Source organism: Callospermophilus lateralis, chromosome 2 (genome assembly GCF_048772815.1).
Source record: "Callospermophilus lateralis isolate mCalLat2 chromosome 2, mCalLat2.hap1, whole genome shotgun sequence".
Lineage (NCBI taxonomy): Eukaryota > Metazoa > Chordata > Mammalia > Rodentia > Sciuridae > Callospermophilus > Callospermophilus lateralis.
The window spans coordinates 209,966,920-209,983,656 of record NC_135306.1 but is presented as its reverse complement, the minus strand read 5'-3'; positions in this window follow the sequence as shown (position 1 = coordinate 209,983,656).

Genomic DNA, 16,737 nt, shown 5'->3' with positions numbered 1-16,737 from the left:
TTGGGGCTTCCAGTGGGTTTGTGGACCTTTCCCAGGATATCCTTGTGTCCCAGTTCTTTTCAATCTCAGCAAGGAAGCTCATGGCTTTCCCATGTTTTTATTGGGCCTCAGTGCCTTCCACAGTATATCAGTAATTCTTAGGATCAACTCCAGGAAGTCAGTGAGACTCCAGGCTGTCCATAGTATTTCAGGGGTGCTCAGATGCTTTTCACAAGTGTGTGATTTAAAGGCCTTCAAAACTGTCTCAGCATTCACATATTCACTGGTGTCTAAATGGAATTCAGGGATTTTTCCAGTGAATCACCAGAACTTAGGGCTTCTCCCCATCAGTAGGAGACTCATGGCCTTTCATAGTCATTCAATGGAGTGTGATTCTGTCCTTACCCAGAATCTCAATGAGTTTTATGGTCTCCTCTATTCTCACAGTCATGTTCAGGGTGGTCTCCCAGAGTCTTAGTGTTCTCCTCCCTTCCTCAGGCATTCAGTGGACCTCTCGAACATTCCCAGAATCTCGGTGTGATTCAGGATGGTCTCCAAATTTTTACAGAGCCAAAAGCCTTGCCAAGTTCCTCAGTGGGACTCATGGTCATTACCAGGATCTCACTTCTTCTCAGAGTATTTTTCAGTGTCTCAGTCATGTTAAGTGTTATTCCCAGAGTCTCACCTTGGCTTAGATATTTCCCCAAAGACACACTGGGTTCAGGGTACTAGTCAGTATCAGGAAATCTCAGCACCTTTCCCAGGTCCTCAGTGGAGTTCATTGTCATTCCTAGGATCATAGTTGTTCCCAGGGCCTTCTCCAGAATCTTATTGGTGTCATTGCCTTTCCAAGTACTCAGTGAAGATATACTCTTCCCAGGTTACACTGATGATCAGGGCCTGTTTTCTAGAAGCAAACAAATCCTTGATTTACCTTCTAAATCAGGTAAGAGGTTGTAATTGCCATGCATATACATTAATTTGACTGACAAAATAAGTTATTTTAGCAGCTAGAGATTTATAAAATAGTCTGAGTAATAGAAACAAACATAAAGTAACACTTTTTATTTTTATATTTAGAGGGTGGTTGAGGTCTCTGAGGGCTATCTACTTTTATTTTGTTTTTCTTTCTTTCTTTCTTTCTTTCTTTATTTATTTATTTATTTATTTATTTTTAGGAGACACCTTTGTGCCATAAACATAGTGTCCTGTCTGGAATGGGTGTTGGAAATCAGTGACCTCTTGAGGTTTGTTCTCTCCAAAAAACTTACTAGCTTCAGGTTGAACCTGTTGGAGAAACTTAACAGCAGGTTGGATTAGGAGCGAGCTATCTTAGTAAGGGTGGAGGAAGGGCTCTCAAGGTTTTAACATTTTAATCCTCCAGAGGTGGTCTCCAACTTTTTGGACCCAAACCAGTCTCCTTCTTCTTTTTTTTTTTTTTTTTTTTTTTATAAATGATACAATTGCCCATCTACACTGACTGAAATTTTTATTTTATTTCCCCATCTAATTTTAGGGACTCCTTGCTGCTGTAAGAAAAAGCGTGAGGATCACTCTTGCTGCTACAAGCTGAGAGGGGGCGTCATGGCATGGGAAAAACAGCTTGGAGTTCATTTTTAGAGATAAGGTTGGTCAAGGGGTTCATGGTAAAAGTCTGGTTTGGGAAGAATAGGTTGTAAGGTCATCTAGAGGTGGGTGTGGGAAGCCACTCCTGAATTATTTAGCATCTTCACTTGGCCTTGAGCCAAGAAAATTTTGGATTGTCATTGTAAGTCATTTTGTGACTCCTCCCACTTGATGAATTATACACTGCAAGTGACTTCAGTCTTTGCATGGCTGGGAAGGCTGCTCTCCCAACTCCAATATTGGGCATGACCCCCTGGGCCTGGGCAGCCCATCTTCTACCTTATTTGTCAGAACATTCTATGCAAAATCTCTGAAGTTTTCCCCATATATAATAAAGAAAATGCAGCTCTCTCTCTTCCCAGTGTGAAAGCTCAACCCCTAAGGTCAAAGATTCATCCTACCCTTGCTTTTTGAAATTACTTTGTGTGTAGTGTGGTTTTTTTGCTGCCTTCTTTTCTTAGCTTTATTTCACAGCCAGCCAGCTTCACACAGAGGAAAGCCAAATTTCACCACCCATGCACGATGTTGTGGGGAGCCACTCCAAAATCACCTTTAAGTCCTGATGTGCTGAGAGCCATAGCCAAGTAGGAATGACGCACGGCAATTTCTTTGTCAGCCTACCCCATGTTGCTTAGAGGGAGGACTCTCCATTGTGGAAATGGGCTTGCCTTGGACCCAGGTCATTTGCAGTGACATTGCATGAATGTTTGAGAAAGGTGACCCTGCTCAAGAACCAGGGTGGATCCGGGTTTAGGGAGGATCCTGCTGGATTAGGGTGGTTCCAGGTTTAAGGTGGATCCTGCTGGGAATAGGGCGTATCCTGCTGAGTTCCCATTGAGTTCTCATGGGATTCAGAGAGTATTTGGGGATGCAGAGCCCGGTGGAGGTAGGGATTTTCCCCAGAACGTGTGTGTAGAGTGGTGGTGACAGTTCGGGAATAAAGAATTGCTGTTTGAATCTACAAGGCTGTGAGTGGCTCGTGATTTTGTGCCCAGCCAGACTGCAGCACTGATGCACCACAGGGATATGAAAGATTACTGTAGTCTGGTATAGTAGTGCCATGATTCCTGACTTGATCTTTTTCCTGGGATGATAAGGTGTGGCCCTGGGATTGGTCCTAGGAGTAGGTGGCACCCAGAGGAGTTGAGCTCCACTCACCTGTTCCCTTGTAATTCTACCCCTTGCCTCATTTGAATGGCTTCTTCCCAATAAAAGAGTTCAGCAAGTACTCCTCTCTCTTTCCATGGACCCCTAAGGTCAGAGGAGCCATAACAGGACCCAAACAATAAGATTTTTCTCTGTCTCTGAGTGATTATTTTGTGCAGTCCAGTTCACCTGGAGTGACCTCAAGTGTTTTACTCATGAGATGTGACAATTGGTGACCATACAATTGGTGACCTGCACAGGAACTCCAGGGTAAATTTTAGAAATTTAATGGGTTTGTAATTCTCTCCAGAAGTTAAGCATACTAAGAATTTCAGCATTTCTCTGATGCTCTGCCTTTTAGTTACAGATATTTGAGATAAATGTATTTTACTATAAATTTGCTTTCAAGAGATAATACAACCAGCAAATAATCTCTCTCAAAGTGTTGTACAAACTCTATAAGGTAATAAATAATTATAATTCTGTCTACAGAAATATCCAATGGCTTTAACTATGTTTTTATTGAGGTATTTCTTCTTATCAAGGTACAATAATTTGTTTAGATTCTAAGGTTTTCAAAAATTGTTTCAAAATAAAACCTGGGAGAATCCTAAAAAGTAAAGAAGATACTTCCACAGAGAGAAAGCACACATTGGAGGTCCTAAGAGGAAGAAATGAATAATCTTTGGGTTAAACAAGGTCTTTGTATTCTGAATTTTAATGATAAAAGTATTTTCCTAAAAATGAATATCTTTATATATCATTTTGTAGACAGATGATATAGAAAGTTAAAACAATTGAAAGAGAGATTTATATGTACTGGTCTCACTATAAAAATTTTAACTGATTAATTCAAGAGTATTTCAGGCTATTTTCCTGATTTTACTATGCTGATGTGAACTAAGATTTTGTCCATATTTTGAGACAATAAAGATCTATTAAAATGTTAAGTGTATTTCCTTTAAGGAAGCTCTTTATTGCCTAATGATTCTTACTGTTTAAGGCAAGGATTAATTTTAGTAAATAAATTCACATCCTTGATTAAACACTAAATATATTAAACTGCTGACTTAGATCCCAAATTTGACAATTCTCCTTGGAGACTAAATTTGATTCAAAGACACTGCTGAAATTTACAAATTACTTTTTTTTTTTTTTTTGCTGGATAGTTGTGAGATTTGGGAGAACATTGATGCTCTCCAAATTAAAGTCATACATTGATTTTGAGCAACAATGATTGCAAAATTTGTTGGAAATTCATTGATATTATATAAGTTCTTTGATTATACCTATTATCCATAAAATAATGGTAAGATTTACATGCTACTCCATACACTGGGAAGTAAGCTTAATCATATTTTATAAAAGACACTTAAGAGACACCTATTTAAAGGATAATATTCTGAGATATAGAGATATTTTGGAGCCTTTTCTCAAAAAGAGATTGAGGGCTCCCTATAATATCAACTAATGATATTATGATTTATACCAATCTTTTAAATAAAAAATGGGAAAAAAAACAGAACCCCACAGGCTGCTGACTTAGATCTCATTTTTAAGAATTCTCCTTGGAGACTAAATTTGATTGATTCAAAGACACTGCTGATTCTTACACATTACTTTTGTTTGCTGGGTAGTTGTGAGATTTGGGAGAACATTTTATTAGGACTGATATTCTTTAAATTAAACTTGTACATTGGATTTGAGCAATAAAAGTTACAAACTTTGTTGGAAATTCATTGGTATTATATAAATTCTCTGATTGGACCTATTATCCATTAAAAAATGTGGTAAGATTTACATACTACTTTCTACACTGGGAAGTAAGCTTAATCATATTTTCTAAAAGACACTTATTTAAAGAATATTTTTCTGAGATATAGAGATATTTTATAATTTGAACTAATGATATTATGATTTATACCAGCCTTTTAAATAAAGAAAGGGGAGAACACCGGACTCCACAGGCACATAGTAGATCTTACAGATATTTTTTTAAATTTTTTTCTTAAAATGTAATATTGTGAGTTTTACTTTCCTGAACATGATTCAGTAAATTAAAATCAGATTTCAAAGAAGAGTTTAAACCTGTCATCATGAAAATAACTGAAAAACCTGACACAGGAAGGTAAATCTCCCAACTGCACAGTTTATAACCACACAGCTTGATAATCTTATCAGGTAAGTAAAAATTTTGAAGAGATTTCTATGGATCCATTTCTCAGGTTCACCTTTAATGTGCCTTGAAGTGTGGACTGGAAAGTCCACCCATGTAACTAGATTAATTGTACTGACTGTAATGTTCAATTATACCTATATGTTGATCCCATGGTAAACAGGCTGTCTGGGAGTATCTTTTGAGAAAAAGACAGAATATAAGAAACCTAAACCTGACAATCATGCTGGTCCTTAAAGATTAATAAGACTATATTTACTTATCTGGACAATTGTCAGAAAGATTATTAAAATAGATTTTTTTTCTATACAGGCCAGTTATTTATATAAGATATCCACCAATGTATTTTTGTCCTACTCATTCTACAATAAGAATTGGCACATTTCCTAAGTGGATAGATTGTGCAAATGTCTTGCCAGTGCAACACAAGATATATAGAAATAGTGGGTATATTTTAGGCTGGTCTCCCAGAATTGACATTGGTGATTATGCAAAGATGCCATGACACCTGGAGATTTATTGTTAATAATCTAACCCTCAGTGGGAATGGCACCCAAAGAATGTTTTGAAGTTTGACTTTTACCTTCAAAATATTTACATTACTGACAGACCTAAAAAACTCCTTCAATGTGAGAATTAAGAGAAAGGATGATGAATATTGTGTAGCCTGTAAGAATATAACTTATCTTATTGTATCACTAGTTATTGCCAGCTGACATTTCAGAGCTATAATATGCTGAAGTTAATGGTCAGGCTTTGAAACAGGTGCATGCCAATTAATCAGACCTAGGTACACTCCTATCTCATGATACTTGAAATGACTATGTTAAATATAATTTTTTGCTTCTACAATTATAGCTTTTATGGCTATGTTTTAAACTTACAACATGTGAATTTCCTGAAGATTTTACTTAATTACTTCCAAGATCCTTCACAGTCAGATAGGTTCTAATGGAAGAATTGGAACTAAGTTAAAATGCTCTAGAAGATAATGTAATGAATAATGCAAATGAGCCTCCTGCTCTATGGTTTGTAGAAAGGCTTAAATACCATGCCAATTAAATATATCTCTGTTACTATGGCCAAATTCAATACTTCCCAATAAAATCAGGAAAATATTAAAAATCTTCTGATGAGTTTTTGTCAGAGTAGACCTAGATCTTCCAAGTTAACTATGTTATTGAAGTGATATGTTTTCTACTAATTCCTTTTGTGTTTCAATAGTAGATTATGATAACCTCAAACCAAGAATCCAGTAGCTAAAAGATGTAATTCCCCAATTGCTTTTAAATATTAAGAAAGGGGGAATATGTGGGGAGCCATTCAAAATGCATGCAGCTTTAAGTCCTGATGCTCCATAGGGATCAGAAAGATCATTGTAGTCTGGCACAATAGTGCAATAACTCATGACTTGGTCTTTTCTATCTTTTAGATAATAAGTTGCGGCCCTGAACATGGTCCTAGGAGTAGGTGGCACCTAGAGGGGTTAAGCTATACTCACCTGTCCCCTTGTAATCATACCCCATGCTTCATTTGAATGGCTTCTGTCCAATAAAAGTGTTCAGCATGTGCTCCCCTCTCTCTTTTCACAGACCCCTAAGATTGGAGGAGATATCATAGAATCAAAGAAAAAGGTATTTCTCTGCCTCTGTGTGATAATTTTGTGAAGCCTGGTTCACCTGGAGTAACCTTGAATGAGTCTTGACAGGACATGGGTGCATCTATAAAAGAATCATAAAGATGTGAGTACTGATATGAGGTTAATTCAAAATAAATGTTGTACCATAAGGAACATGTCAATGAATATCATGAAGATTATAGTAATCAATACTCTCTCACCAGGAGGTGACAGAGGTGAGCAGTTGTCTTCATAATAAGGCCTAACAAGGCCATAGAAGACAAGACTAAATTTGGGAATGTAAATCTTTAACATTGTCAGAATTATCAAGGATGTAAACACAACATTTAGTTAAGCTCCTTAATGCCATCTGATTTTGTAAAATATCTTCTTATTGGAATGATCTCTCTTTTCATTTTAGCTGTATTTGTTAGGTATTCATGATCAAGCTGATCAAAGTGACCTTGTTCTTACGTATCATTAAGAGTCACCCAAGCCCTCCCTCCCTCACTCCTTCCCTCCCTCTCTCCCTCCCTCTCTCCCTCTCTCCCCCCTCCCTTTCTCCCTCTCTCTCTCCCTCTCCCTCTCTCCTCCTTTCCCCCTCTCCCCCTCTTTCCCTCTTCCACTCTCTCCCTTCTTCCCTCCCCTCCCCCTCCCCTGTCTCTCTCCTTTCTGATCATGTGAGCTGCTTTCTTCTGCCATGATGTTCTGCCTCACCTTAAGCTTCTAGGAATGGAGCCAGCCTTCTATGGACTAAGACTTCTGAATCCGAATAGGCCTGATGGATAAGCATCACTCTGACAAGCAACAGCCTGGAAGCACAGTTCAACCCACCATAGACTTGATAAGACATCTCCCAGAGCCGGAGCAGTGATGCCATATCAGAGCCAAGGTTGCCCCCTGAGCAGGAGTAATCTTCTCATATCAGAACAGAACCATCCCTCCAGTGATGGTGACCTTTCCAGAGCCATACAGAACCAGTCCTGAGATAATGATCAACCAGAACAGGGCCTGATCAGAATGACCTCCCCAGCAGCGAGGCAAACCTCCTGGCCATGCAAGTCCCCAGGCCCTGCCTTTATTGCCCTTTTCTGTAAAACCACAAAGTTTCTGTCAGTCCCTGGAAGACAGATCTTTGGTCACTGTGCCCCAGTATCAGTTTGTCCCAGCGTGGCCGTGTTGAAAAATAACTTTCCTGGGCTAAGCTGGGGATGTCCCTTTGTGGTAGAGCACTTGCCTTATATGTTGCAAAGCCTTGGGTCCCATGGGGAGAGAGAGAGAGAGAGAGAGAGAGAGAGAGAGAGAGAGAGAGAGAGAGAGAGAGCGCTCCAGAGCCAGTTCTCCCTTTCTCAACCTTTACCATGACTCATCTCTTTGATTGGCATATTGGGACAAGTGGCCAAGTTTGTCTCTTGGCACCCCCCAGGACCTGTGCCTTTCCCAAGGACTCTAGTAACAGTGCTCGATTTCAGTGATGCTGTCTCTGTGACAGTGTAGGCTTTCACACCACTGTTTGTAGAATTGATTTTGGTTGACAATGGCATCCTGAGAACTCACCCCCTAGTCCCTTCTCCTATGCCTCTCCATTCTTGGGTTGGGGCCTGTAGGAGATTCCAGCATGGAGGGAACATACTGGGTAGGTCCTCCTGCCTGGCACAGCAGGGTGATCCCTGCACTTTGTGAGCTTCAAGTTTTCCTTCAGATCTTAACAGCTGACTAAAATCATCTTGATGTGCTTCTGCTGTTTTCACATTTACTAAAAACAAACACACAGAGCACAGCAGTGTGGTACAATGGGTGTGGTGGCACACCCTTTTAATCCCAGTGACTCAAGAGGCTAAGGCAGGAGGATCACAAGTTCAAGATCAGCCTGGGTGATTTAGCAAGATACTTTTTAAAAAATATTTAAACTAGGGTTTAATCCATAGTACCAGAAAACAAAAGCAAAGTACAACATTGTTAGATGCCACCCTGAGCTACTTACGGCCGACTCTGCCTCAACTGGTGGCGGCATGAGCGAGGGCATTTCAGTAGAGCACAGGAATTCTGGAGCCTGATGAACCTGGGTTTGCAATCTGGGTCTTCTAACCAGCTGTCCATCTCTGGGAATGACTGAACCTGTCTAGGCTGTTTTGTTTTGTTTTGTTTTGTTTTGTTTTGTTTTTTGGTTTCAGGGATTGAACTCAGGGGCACTTGACCACTGAGCCACATCCCCAGACCTTTGTTTGTATTTTACGTAGAGAAAGAGTCTCACTGAGTTACTTAGTGCCTTGACATTATTGAGGCTGGCTTTCACAATTCCACTGTCTCAGCCTCCCGAGCCTCTGGGATTACAGGCATGCACCACCATGCCTGGCTCTAGATTGTTTTTGTAGCAGAGGATGGAGCTAATGAAAAAGTTGTGGAGCAGGATGGGTACAGGCCAGAAATGGGTTCTTGTTCCTGGGTGTTGAATAAAATACCTGTGGTGTGGAACCAAAAAAAAAAAAGAGTCACCCAAGTTTTCTTGTTTTCTTGGGGTCTCTGTTGGGGAACTAATGAGCAGCCGTTTAGCTCTGCTAATGCCATCCACCAGGATAAGTAAAGGATCTCACTGACCATGTGACTTTCCTTGGAAACACCAGGGATATCTCTCTTTTCCAATGACTCTCCTCTTTTGCAGTATGTGTTCTGATTGGATTTCTTTTTTTAAGGTCCCTGTAATCCTCCTGATTGGGAGGTCATGTGACACAGAGTTGCAAAGCTCTTAGAGAAGTTCCCTTGTTCCCTGGGTTGAGCTGACTCACACAGCAAGAGCCAAATATTGGATTTCTTGTCCCCCCACTCCACCTTTTTAACTTTATTCTTTAAGCATTGATCTTAAACATTCAGCAAATCAGTCTTAAAGAAATAGTACAGGGCTTTCATTTTAATGTTTATAACTTTACAGTCATCTTTACCCCTTTTACTTAATTGGGGTCTCTATTAGTATTAGAAGTTAGCATTATATACTATCTGTCTATAGATGATGGCCTTATATTTAATTATTTTGGTTTGTTATATTGAAAGTTGTACTTTTGTAAGGCACTAACATATAGCAGTTAAAGTTTACAAGAAAAACTTAAAATAAAATTAACAAGAGTAAAACATGTTTTGTTTGTATGTAATACTGAACCTTGTCTGAGTTAAACATTATTTCCTATGTTTGAGACCACAGTAATTTTTATAATAAAACATCAATCTTTTGAATACAAATTAGTTGAAGTCTGGCCTAACTGATTGTGTTATTTAACACAAGATGACAATTATCTAAAACATAAGTTAAAGATTAAGTCCAAGAGAGCTTTTAACTATTTTTGTGTGAAAAAAGTGGCAAAACATTTTTATATTTTACAATATTAATCTTTAAATAGATCATGCTCCCATTATCTTTTAGAAATACATTCACATTTTTATCCCAGTGTAAAAAGTAACATAAGGTTTAGATTTGGTTACAGAATATTAAATGATATAAATGAATATCCAATAAAATTTGTTATCCTTATAAATCTAAAATTACCATTATGGACAACTTTAGTTTGGAGATCACTAGCTTGATAAAATGTTATTTTAAAAATTTTACTTTAAAGACTTGTATACATGAACAATATAAACACATTTAATATACAAAGAAGAGCAGTAGAGTCATAATTACATTTATGTTTATATATTAATCAAGTTCAGTTTTTGTTTTTAAAGAGAGAGAGAATTTTTTAATTTTTATCTTTCAGTTTTCAGTGGACACAACATCTTTTTTTAAATTTTTTTATGTGGTACTGAGGAACGAACTCAGCACCCCATGCATGCCAAGCAAGCGTGCTACCACTTGAGCCACATCCCCAGCCCCTAATCAAGTTTAGTTTTTAAAGGAATTTCTAGACTCTGTAATTTAGTGCAATACTCTAAAATAACAATATAAACCCTAGTTTTAATCCTAGTTGCTCTAGATAGTAAAACTTAACAGACTCATTATTAAAGAGTAAATTAATATTTGAATAAATATATTTAATATCTTTATTTTTACTTCTCTATGTTTTTATGTGTGCTGAGGATTGAACCTGGGTCTCACAGTGAGGCAAGCACTCTACCACTGTAGATTAACTTTAATCTTTAAGCATTGATCTTAAACATTCAGCAAACTTTATAGTCATCTACCACTGAGCAACAACCCCAGCCCATGAAGAAATTCTTGTTCTTTCAACATATAGATTAAACTTTGATTTATATCAGTACACCAATATTTGACTTAAGGGAAAAACCTTCAATATATCAAACTGATTGTGTTGCTTATGTTTAACCAACTAATTACACACAACCTTTTAAAATTTACCCTTTATTTACATAGATATTTTTATCACTTAATTAGATTCTCTTATTATTTACATTTATTACAACTTTACTATATAAGACTGTCTTACCCAGTGTAAAGTCCTTGCTTATCTTCTGGATGGTCATCTTAAGTGACAGTTGTCATCTTAAGAAAAGGTTTCCCACCCAAGGGCCTTTCTGTGAAAGGCTCACCACTTCCTCATATCAGCCCTATCCTTCATCACCTACAGTAGAACCCAGTTCCTCTAATTTCTGAGCCACCCCCATAAAAGTCATAAACCTGAAGCTTGTATTGCCTCTCTCCATCTATGGAGAGATGTGCCTTTATTTGTCAGCTCTGACACAGAAACTCTCCTTTGTATCTCTGCCTGGTCTTTGTCTTTTATTTCTAGCTCTCCCATCTCATCTCCCAGTTCCTCACTTTTCTTTCACCAAGAAATTTTTTTAAAGTATATAATATATATGTTAATATAAATTTAAAAATATATATTTAAAAAATTATATATCATATATATATATATATATATTTGTGGGGGGGGTGTGTTTGTGGGTGTGTGTGTGTGTGTAGTGCTGGGAATTGGACCTTGCTCATGCAAGTGAGCACTCTACCAACTGAGCTATATATCCTTGGACCACTAAATATATTTTTATACCTAGAACCTTTTAATTTTTTATTATTGATTTATTAAAACACCAGTAATGTTTAAAAATGTTATCTTATGGAATTTAGGAGTTAACAGTACTTGATGTTATATTTAACAGCACTTTAACTTTGTAAATTAATCAGATGTCTCTAACAAACACATTTATGATTAATCTCATATATCAAATCTTTGTTTTTAATTTAATTTTATTTTAACATAAATGGAGAACAACTTTTCATTTTCTTGTTGTACATGATGTAGAGTCACATCATTCATTCAATCATACCTGTAAATAGGTAAATAATGTCCATCTCATTCTACCATATTTTCCCCACTCTACCCTCTCCTCTTCCCCGTCTGCCCTATCCAAAGTTCCAAGTTCCTCCATTCTTCCCTTTTCCTGCTCCAATTATGGATCAGCATCCACATATCAGCGCAAATGTTGGCCTTTGATTTTTTGAGATTGACTTACTCACTTTGCATGATATTCTCCAACTCAATGTATATATGTCAAATCTAATTTATTTATTTTTAAAAACCAAGGTATCAGAGAAATGTATCAATAGCATTAGTAATCTCTTTCTTAGTGAAGAAGAATCCTAGAAACAATGGATATAAGACATTTTATAAACATCAAAATTTTAGTAGTTTTTTGACCACCTAGATAAACCTGTGAGTTATTAATTTTAAAGTCATATTTATTTTTATTTGTTTACCTAATTTATTTATTTATTTATTTATTTTTCTTTTCTTTTTAAAAATTTATGTGTGACAGTGAAATGCATGACAATTCTTATTACACATATAGAGCTCAATTTTTTGTATCTCTGGTTATATACAAAGTATATTCACACCAATTTATGTCTTCATACCTGTATATTGGATAATAATGATCCTCACATTCCACCATCATTAATAAACCCATGCCCCCTCTTTTTCTCTCCAATCCCTCTGCCCTATCTAGATTTCATCCATTCCTCCCATTCTCCCTGCTATCCCACTATGAATCAGCCTCCTTATATGAAAGAAAACAATTGGCATTTGTTTTTGGGGGGACTGGCTCACTTCACTTAGCTTTTTCTTCTCTAACTCCAACCATTTACCTGCAAATGCCATGATTTTATTCTCCTTTATTGCTGAGTAATATTTCATTGTGTAAATATGCCACATTTTTTTAATCCATTCATCTATTCAAGGGCATCTAGATTGGTTCCACAGGCTAGCTCTTGTAAATTGTGCTGCTATAAACATTGATGTGACTGTGTTTCTGTATATACTGTTTTTAAGTCTTTTGGGTATAGACCCAGGAGAGAGATAGCTGGGTCAAATGATGTTTCCATTCTCAAATTTCCAAGAAATCTCCATACTGCTTTCCATATTGGCTGCAGCTTTTTGCAGTCTCACCAGCAGTGTATGAGTGTACCTTTGTCCTCCACATTTTCACCAACACTTATTGTTTTTTGAATTCATAATAGCTGCCATTTTGACTAGAGTGAGATGAAATCTTACAGTGGTTTTGATTTGCATTTCTCTGTTAATGATGATGAACATTTTTTATGTATTTGTTGGTTGATTGTAAATCATCTTCTGAGAAATGTCTCTTCAGGTCCTTGACCCATTTATTGATTGGGTTATTTTGGTTTTTTGTTTGTTTGTTTGTTTTTGTTTTTTGGTGTTTAGCTTTTTAAGTTCTTTATATACCCTAGAGATTAGTGCTCTATCTGATGTATGAGGGGTAAAGATTTGCTCCCAAGATGTAGGCTCTCTATTCACCTCACAGATTGTTTCTTTTGCTGAAAAGAAACATTTTAGTTTGAGTCCATCCAATTTATTGATTCTTGATTTTAATTCTTGCACCACAGGAGTCTTATAAAGGAAGTTGGGGCCTAATTGCACATAATGGAGATTAGAACCTACTTTTTCTTCTATTAGACACAGGGTCTGTGGTTGTATTCCTAAGTCCTCAATTCATTTTGAGTTGAGTTTTGTGCATGGCAAGAGATAGGGGTTTAATTTCATTTTGTTGCATATGAATTTCCAGTTTTCCCAGCATCATTTGTGAAGAGGCTATCTTTTCTTCAATGCATGTTCTTGGAACCTTTGTCTAATATAAGATAATTGCAGTTTTGTGGGTTAGTCTCTGTGTCCTCTATTCTGTACCATTGGTCTACCCAGTCTGTTTTGGTGCCAATAACATGCTGTATTTGTTACTATTGCTCTGTAGTATAGTTTAAGGTCTGGTATAGTGATGCCACCTACTTTACTCTTCTTACTAAGGATTGTTTAAGCTATTTTGGATCTCTTATTTTTCCAGGTAAATTTCATGACTGCTTTTTCTATTTCTATGAAGAATGTCATTGGAATTTTAATCAAAATTGCATTAAATCTGTATAATGCTTTTGGAAGTATGGTCATTTTGATAATATTAATTCTGCCTATCCAAGAGCAAGGTAGATCATTCCCTCTTCTAAGGTCTTCTTTGATTTCTTTCTTTAGAGGTCTGTAGATGCCTTTCATCTCTTTTGTTAATATTGATTCTCAAGTATTTCGGTTTTTTTCAGGCTATTGCAAATAGGGTAGTTTTCCTCATTTCCTTTTCTGAGGATTTGTCACTGATATACAGAAATGCCTTTGATTTATTGGTGTGGATTTTATATCCTGCTACTTTGATGAATTCATTTACTAGTTCTAGAAGCTTTCTGGTAAAATTTTTGGGGGGTCTTCTAGATATAGAATATAGAATCATATTGTCTCACATAGTGCCAATTTGAGTTCTTCTTTACCTATGTGTATCCCTTTAATTTCTTTCATCTGTCTAATTTCTCTGGCCAGTATTTCAAGAACTATGTTAAATAGAAATGGTGAAAGAGGGCTTCCCTGTCTTCTTCCAGTTTTTAGAGGGAATGCCTTTAATTTTTCTCCATTTAGAATGATGTTGGCCTAGGCTTAGCATAGATAACCTTTATGATGTGAGATATGTTCCTGTTATTCCTAGTTTTTCTAGTGTTTTTAACTTAAAGGGGTGCTGTTTTTTTGTCAAATGCTTTTTCTTCATCTATTGAGATGATTATATGATTCTTATTTTAAGTCTATTGATGTGATAAATTACATTTGTTGATTTTCATATTTGAACCAACCTTACATTCCTGGGATGAATCCAACTTGATCATTGTGCACAGTCTTTTTGATATGTTTTTGTATTCGATTTGCCAGAATTTTATTGAGAATTTCAGTATCTATGTGCATTAGAGATCTTGGTCTGATGTTTTTCTTTTTTGTTGTGTCTTTGCCTGGTTTTGTAATCAGAATGATATTGGTCTCATAGAATGAGTTTGGAAGTGCTGCCTCTCTTTTTTATTTGCAGAAATAAATTGGAGAATATTGGTATTAGTTCTTCTTTAAAGGTCTTGTAGAACTCGGCTATGTATCCATCCAATCCTGAGCTTTTCTTGGTTTGTAGACTTTTGATGGTGTCTGCTATTTCATCACTTGAAATGGATCTGTTTAAATTATGTATATCATCCTAATTCAATTTGGGCAAATTATATGTCCCTAAAAATTTGTTGATGCCTTCAATATTTTCTATTTTATTGGAGTACAAGTTTTCAAAATAATTTCTGGTTATATTCTGTATTTCTGTAGAGTCTTTTGTGATATTTCATTTTTCATCACATACAGTGATTTGAGTTTTCTCTCCTTCTGATCATTAGCATGGCTAAAGATCTGTCAACTCTATTTATTTCTTCAAAGAACTAACTTTGTGTTTTGTCATTTTTTTCAATTGTTTCTTTTGTTTCAATTTCATTAATTTCAGCTCTGATTTTAATTATTTCCTGTCTTTTGCTGCTTTTAGTGTTGATTTGTTCTTCTTTTTCTAAGGCTTTGAGATGTAGTGTTAAGACATTTATTTGTTGACTTTTTCTTCTTTTAAGGAATGAATTCCATGCAATGAACTTTCCTCTTAGAACTGCTTTCATAGTGTCCAAGAGATTTTGACATGTTGTACCTATGTTCTCATTCACCTCTAAAAAAACTTTAAAAATCTCCTTCTTGATGTCTTCTGTAACACATTGTTCATTCAGTAGCATATTATTTAGTATTCAGGTGTTGGAGTGGATTTCATTTCTTCTTTTATCATTGATTTCTATTCATTCTATTATTATCTGATAGAATGTAGGATAATATATCTACTTTTTTATATTTGCTAAGAGTTGCTTTGTGGCATAATATATGGTCTGTTTTAGAGAAGGATCCATGTGCTGCTGAGAAGAAAATATATTCTCTCATTGAAGGATGAAATATTCTTAGATTTCAGTTAAGTCTAAGTTATGGATTGTATTATTGAATTCTATAGTTTGGGGGGGCAGCTTTTGTTATGAAGATCTATCTAGGGATGAAAGAGGTGTGTTAAAGTCATCCAAAATTATTGTGATGTGGTCTATTTGACTCTTGAACTTGAGAAAGGTTTTTGTTTTGTTTTGTTTTGTTTTGTTTTGTTTTGTTTTTGATGAACATAGCTGCTCTGTTGTTTGGGACATATATGTTTATAATTGTTAAGTTTTGGGGTATATGGTTCCCTTGAGCAATATGTAGTGTTCTTCTTTATCTTTTTTTTTAAATAAGACTTTATTTTTAAGAGCAGTATTAGCTTCACAGAAAAGTTAAGTGATTTCTCACATAACTCCTAGCCCCCTCTTCCCCCATCAGAGTGGTACATTTGTTGCAGCCAAAGAACCCACACTGACACAGCAGTGTCAACCAAAGTTTATGGTTGATATTAATCTTCACATTTGGTGTAGTGCATGTATAGATTTTGACAAATATAATTATATGTACACCCCATGATGGTGTTATACAGAGTAGTTTTCTCTTCATAATAACCTTCTGTACTTCTATATGTCAGTCCCCTTTAACTAACCCAGGACAATTGTTAATGCTTATTTATTTTTATTGTTGGATAGTATACATAATTTTTTTCATTTTTTTATTAGCTACACATGACATTACAATGATCTTGGCAATTCATACATTTTAATCAATTGGGGTATAATTTCTCATTTTTCTGATTGTTCAGATTGCAGAATCACACTAGTCATAGAGTCACCTATATACATACAGCAATTATAATGTCTATTCTATTCTGCTGCCCTTTCTATCCCCCCTTCCCCTCCCCTCCCCTCCCATCATTTCTTTCTATCCAA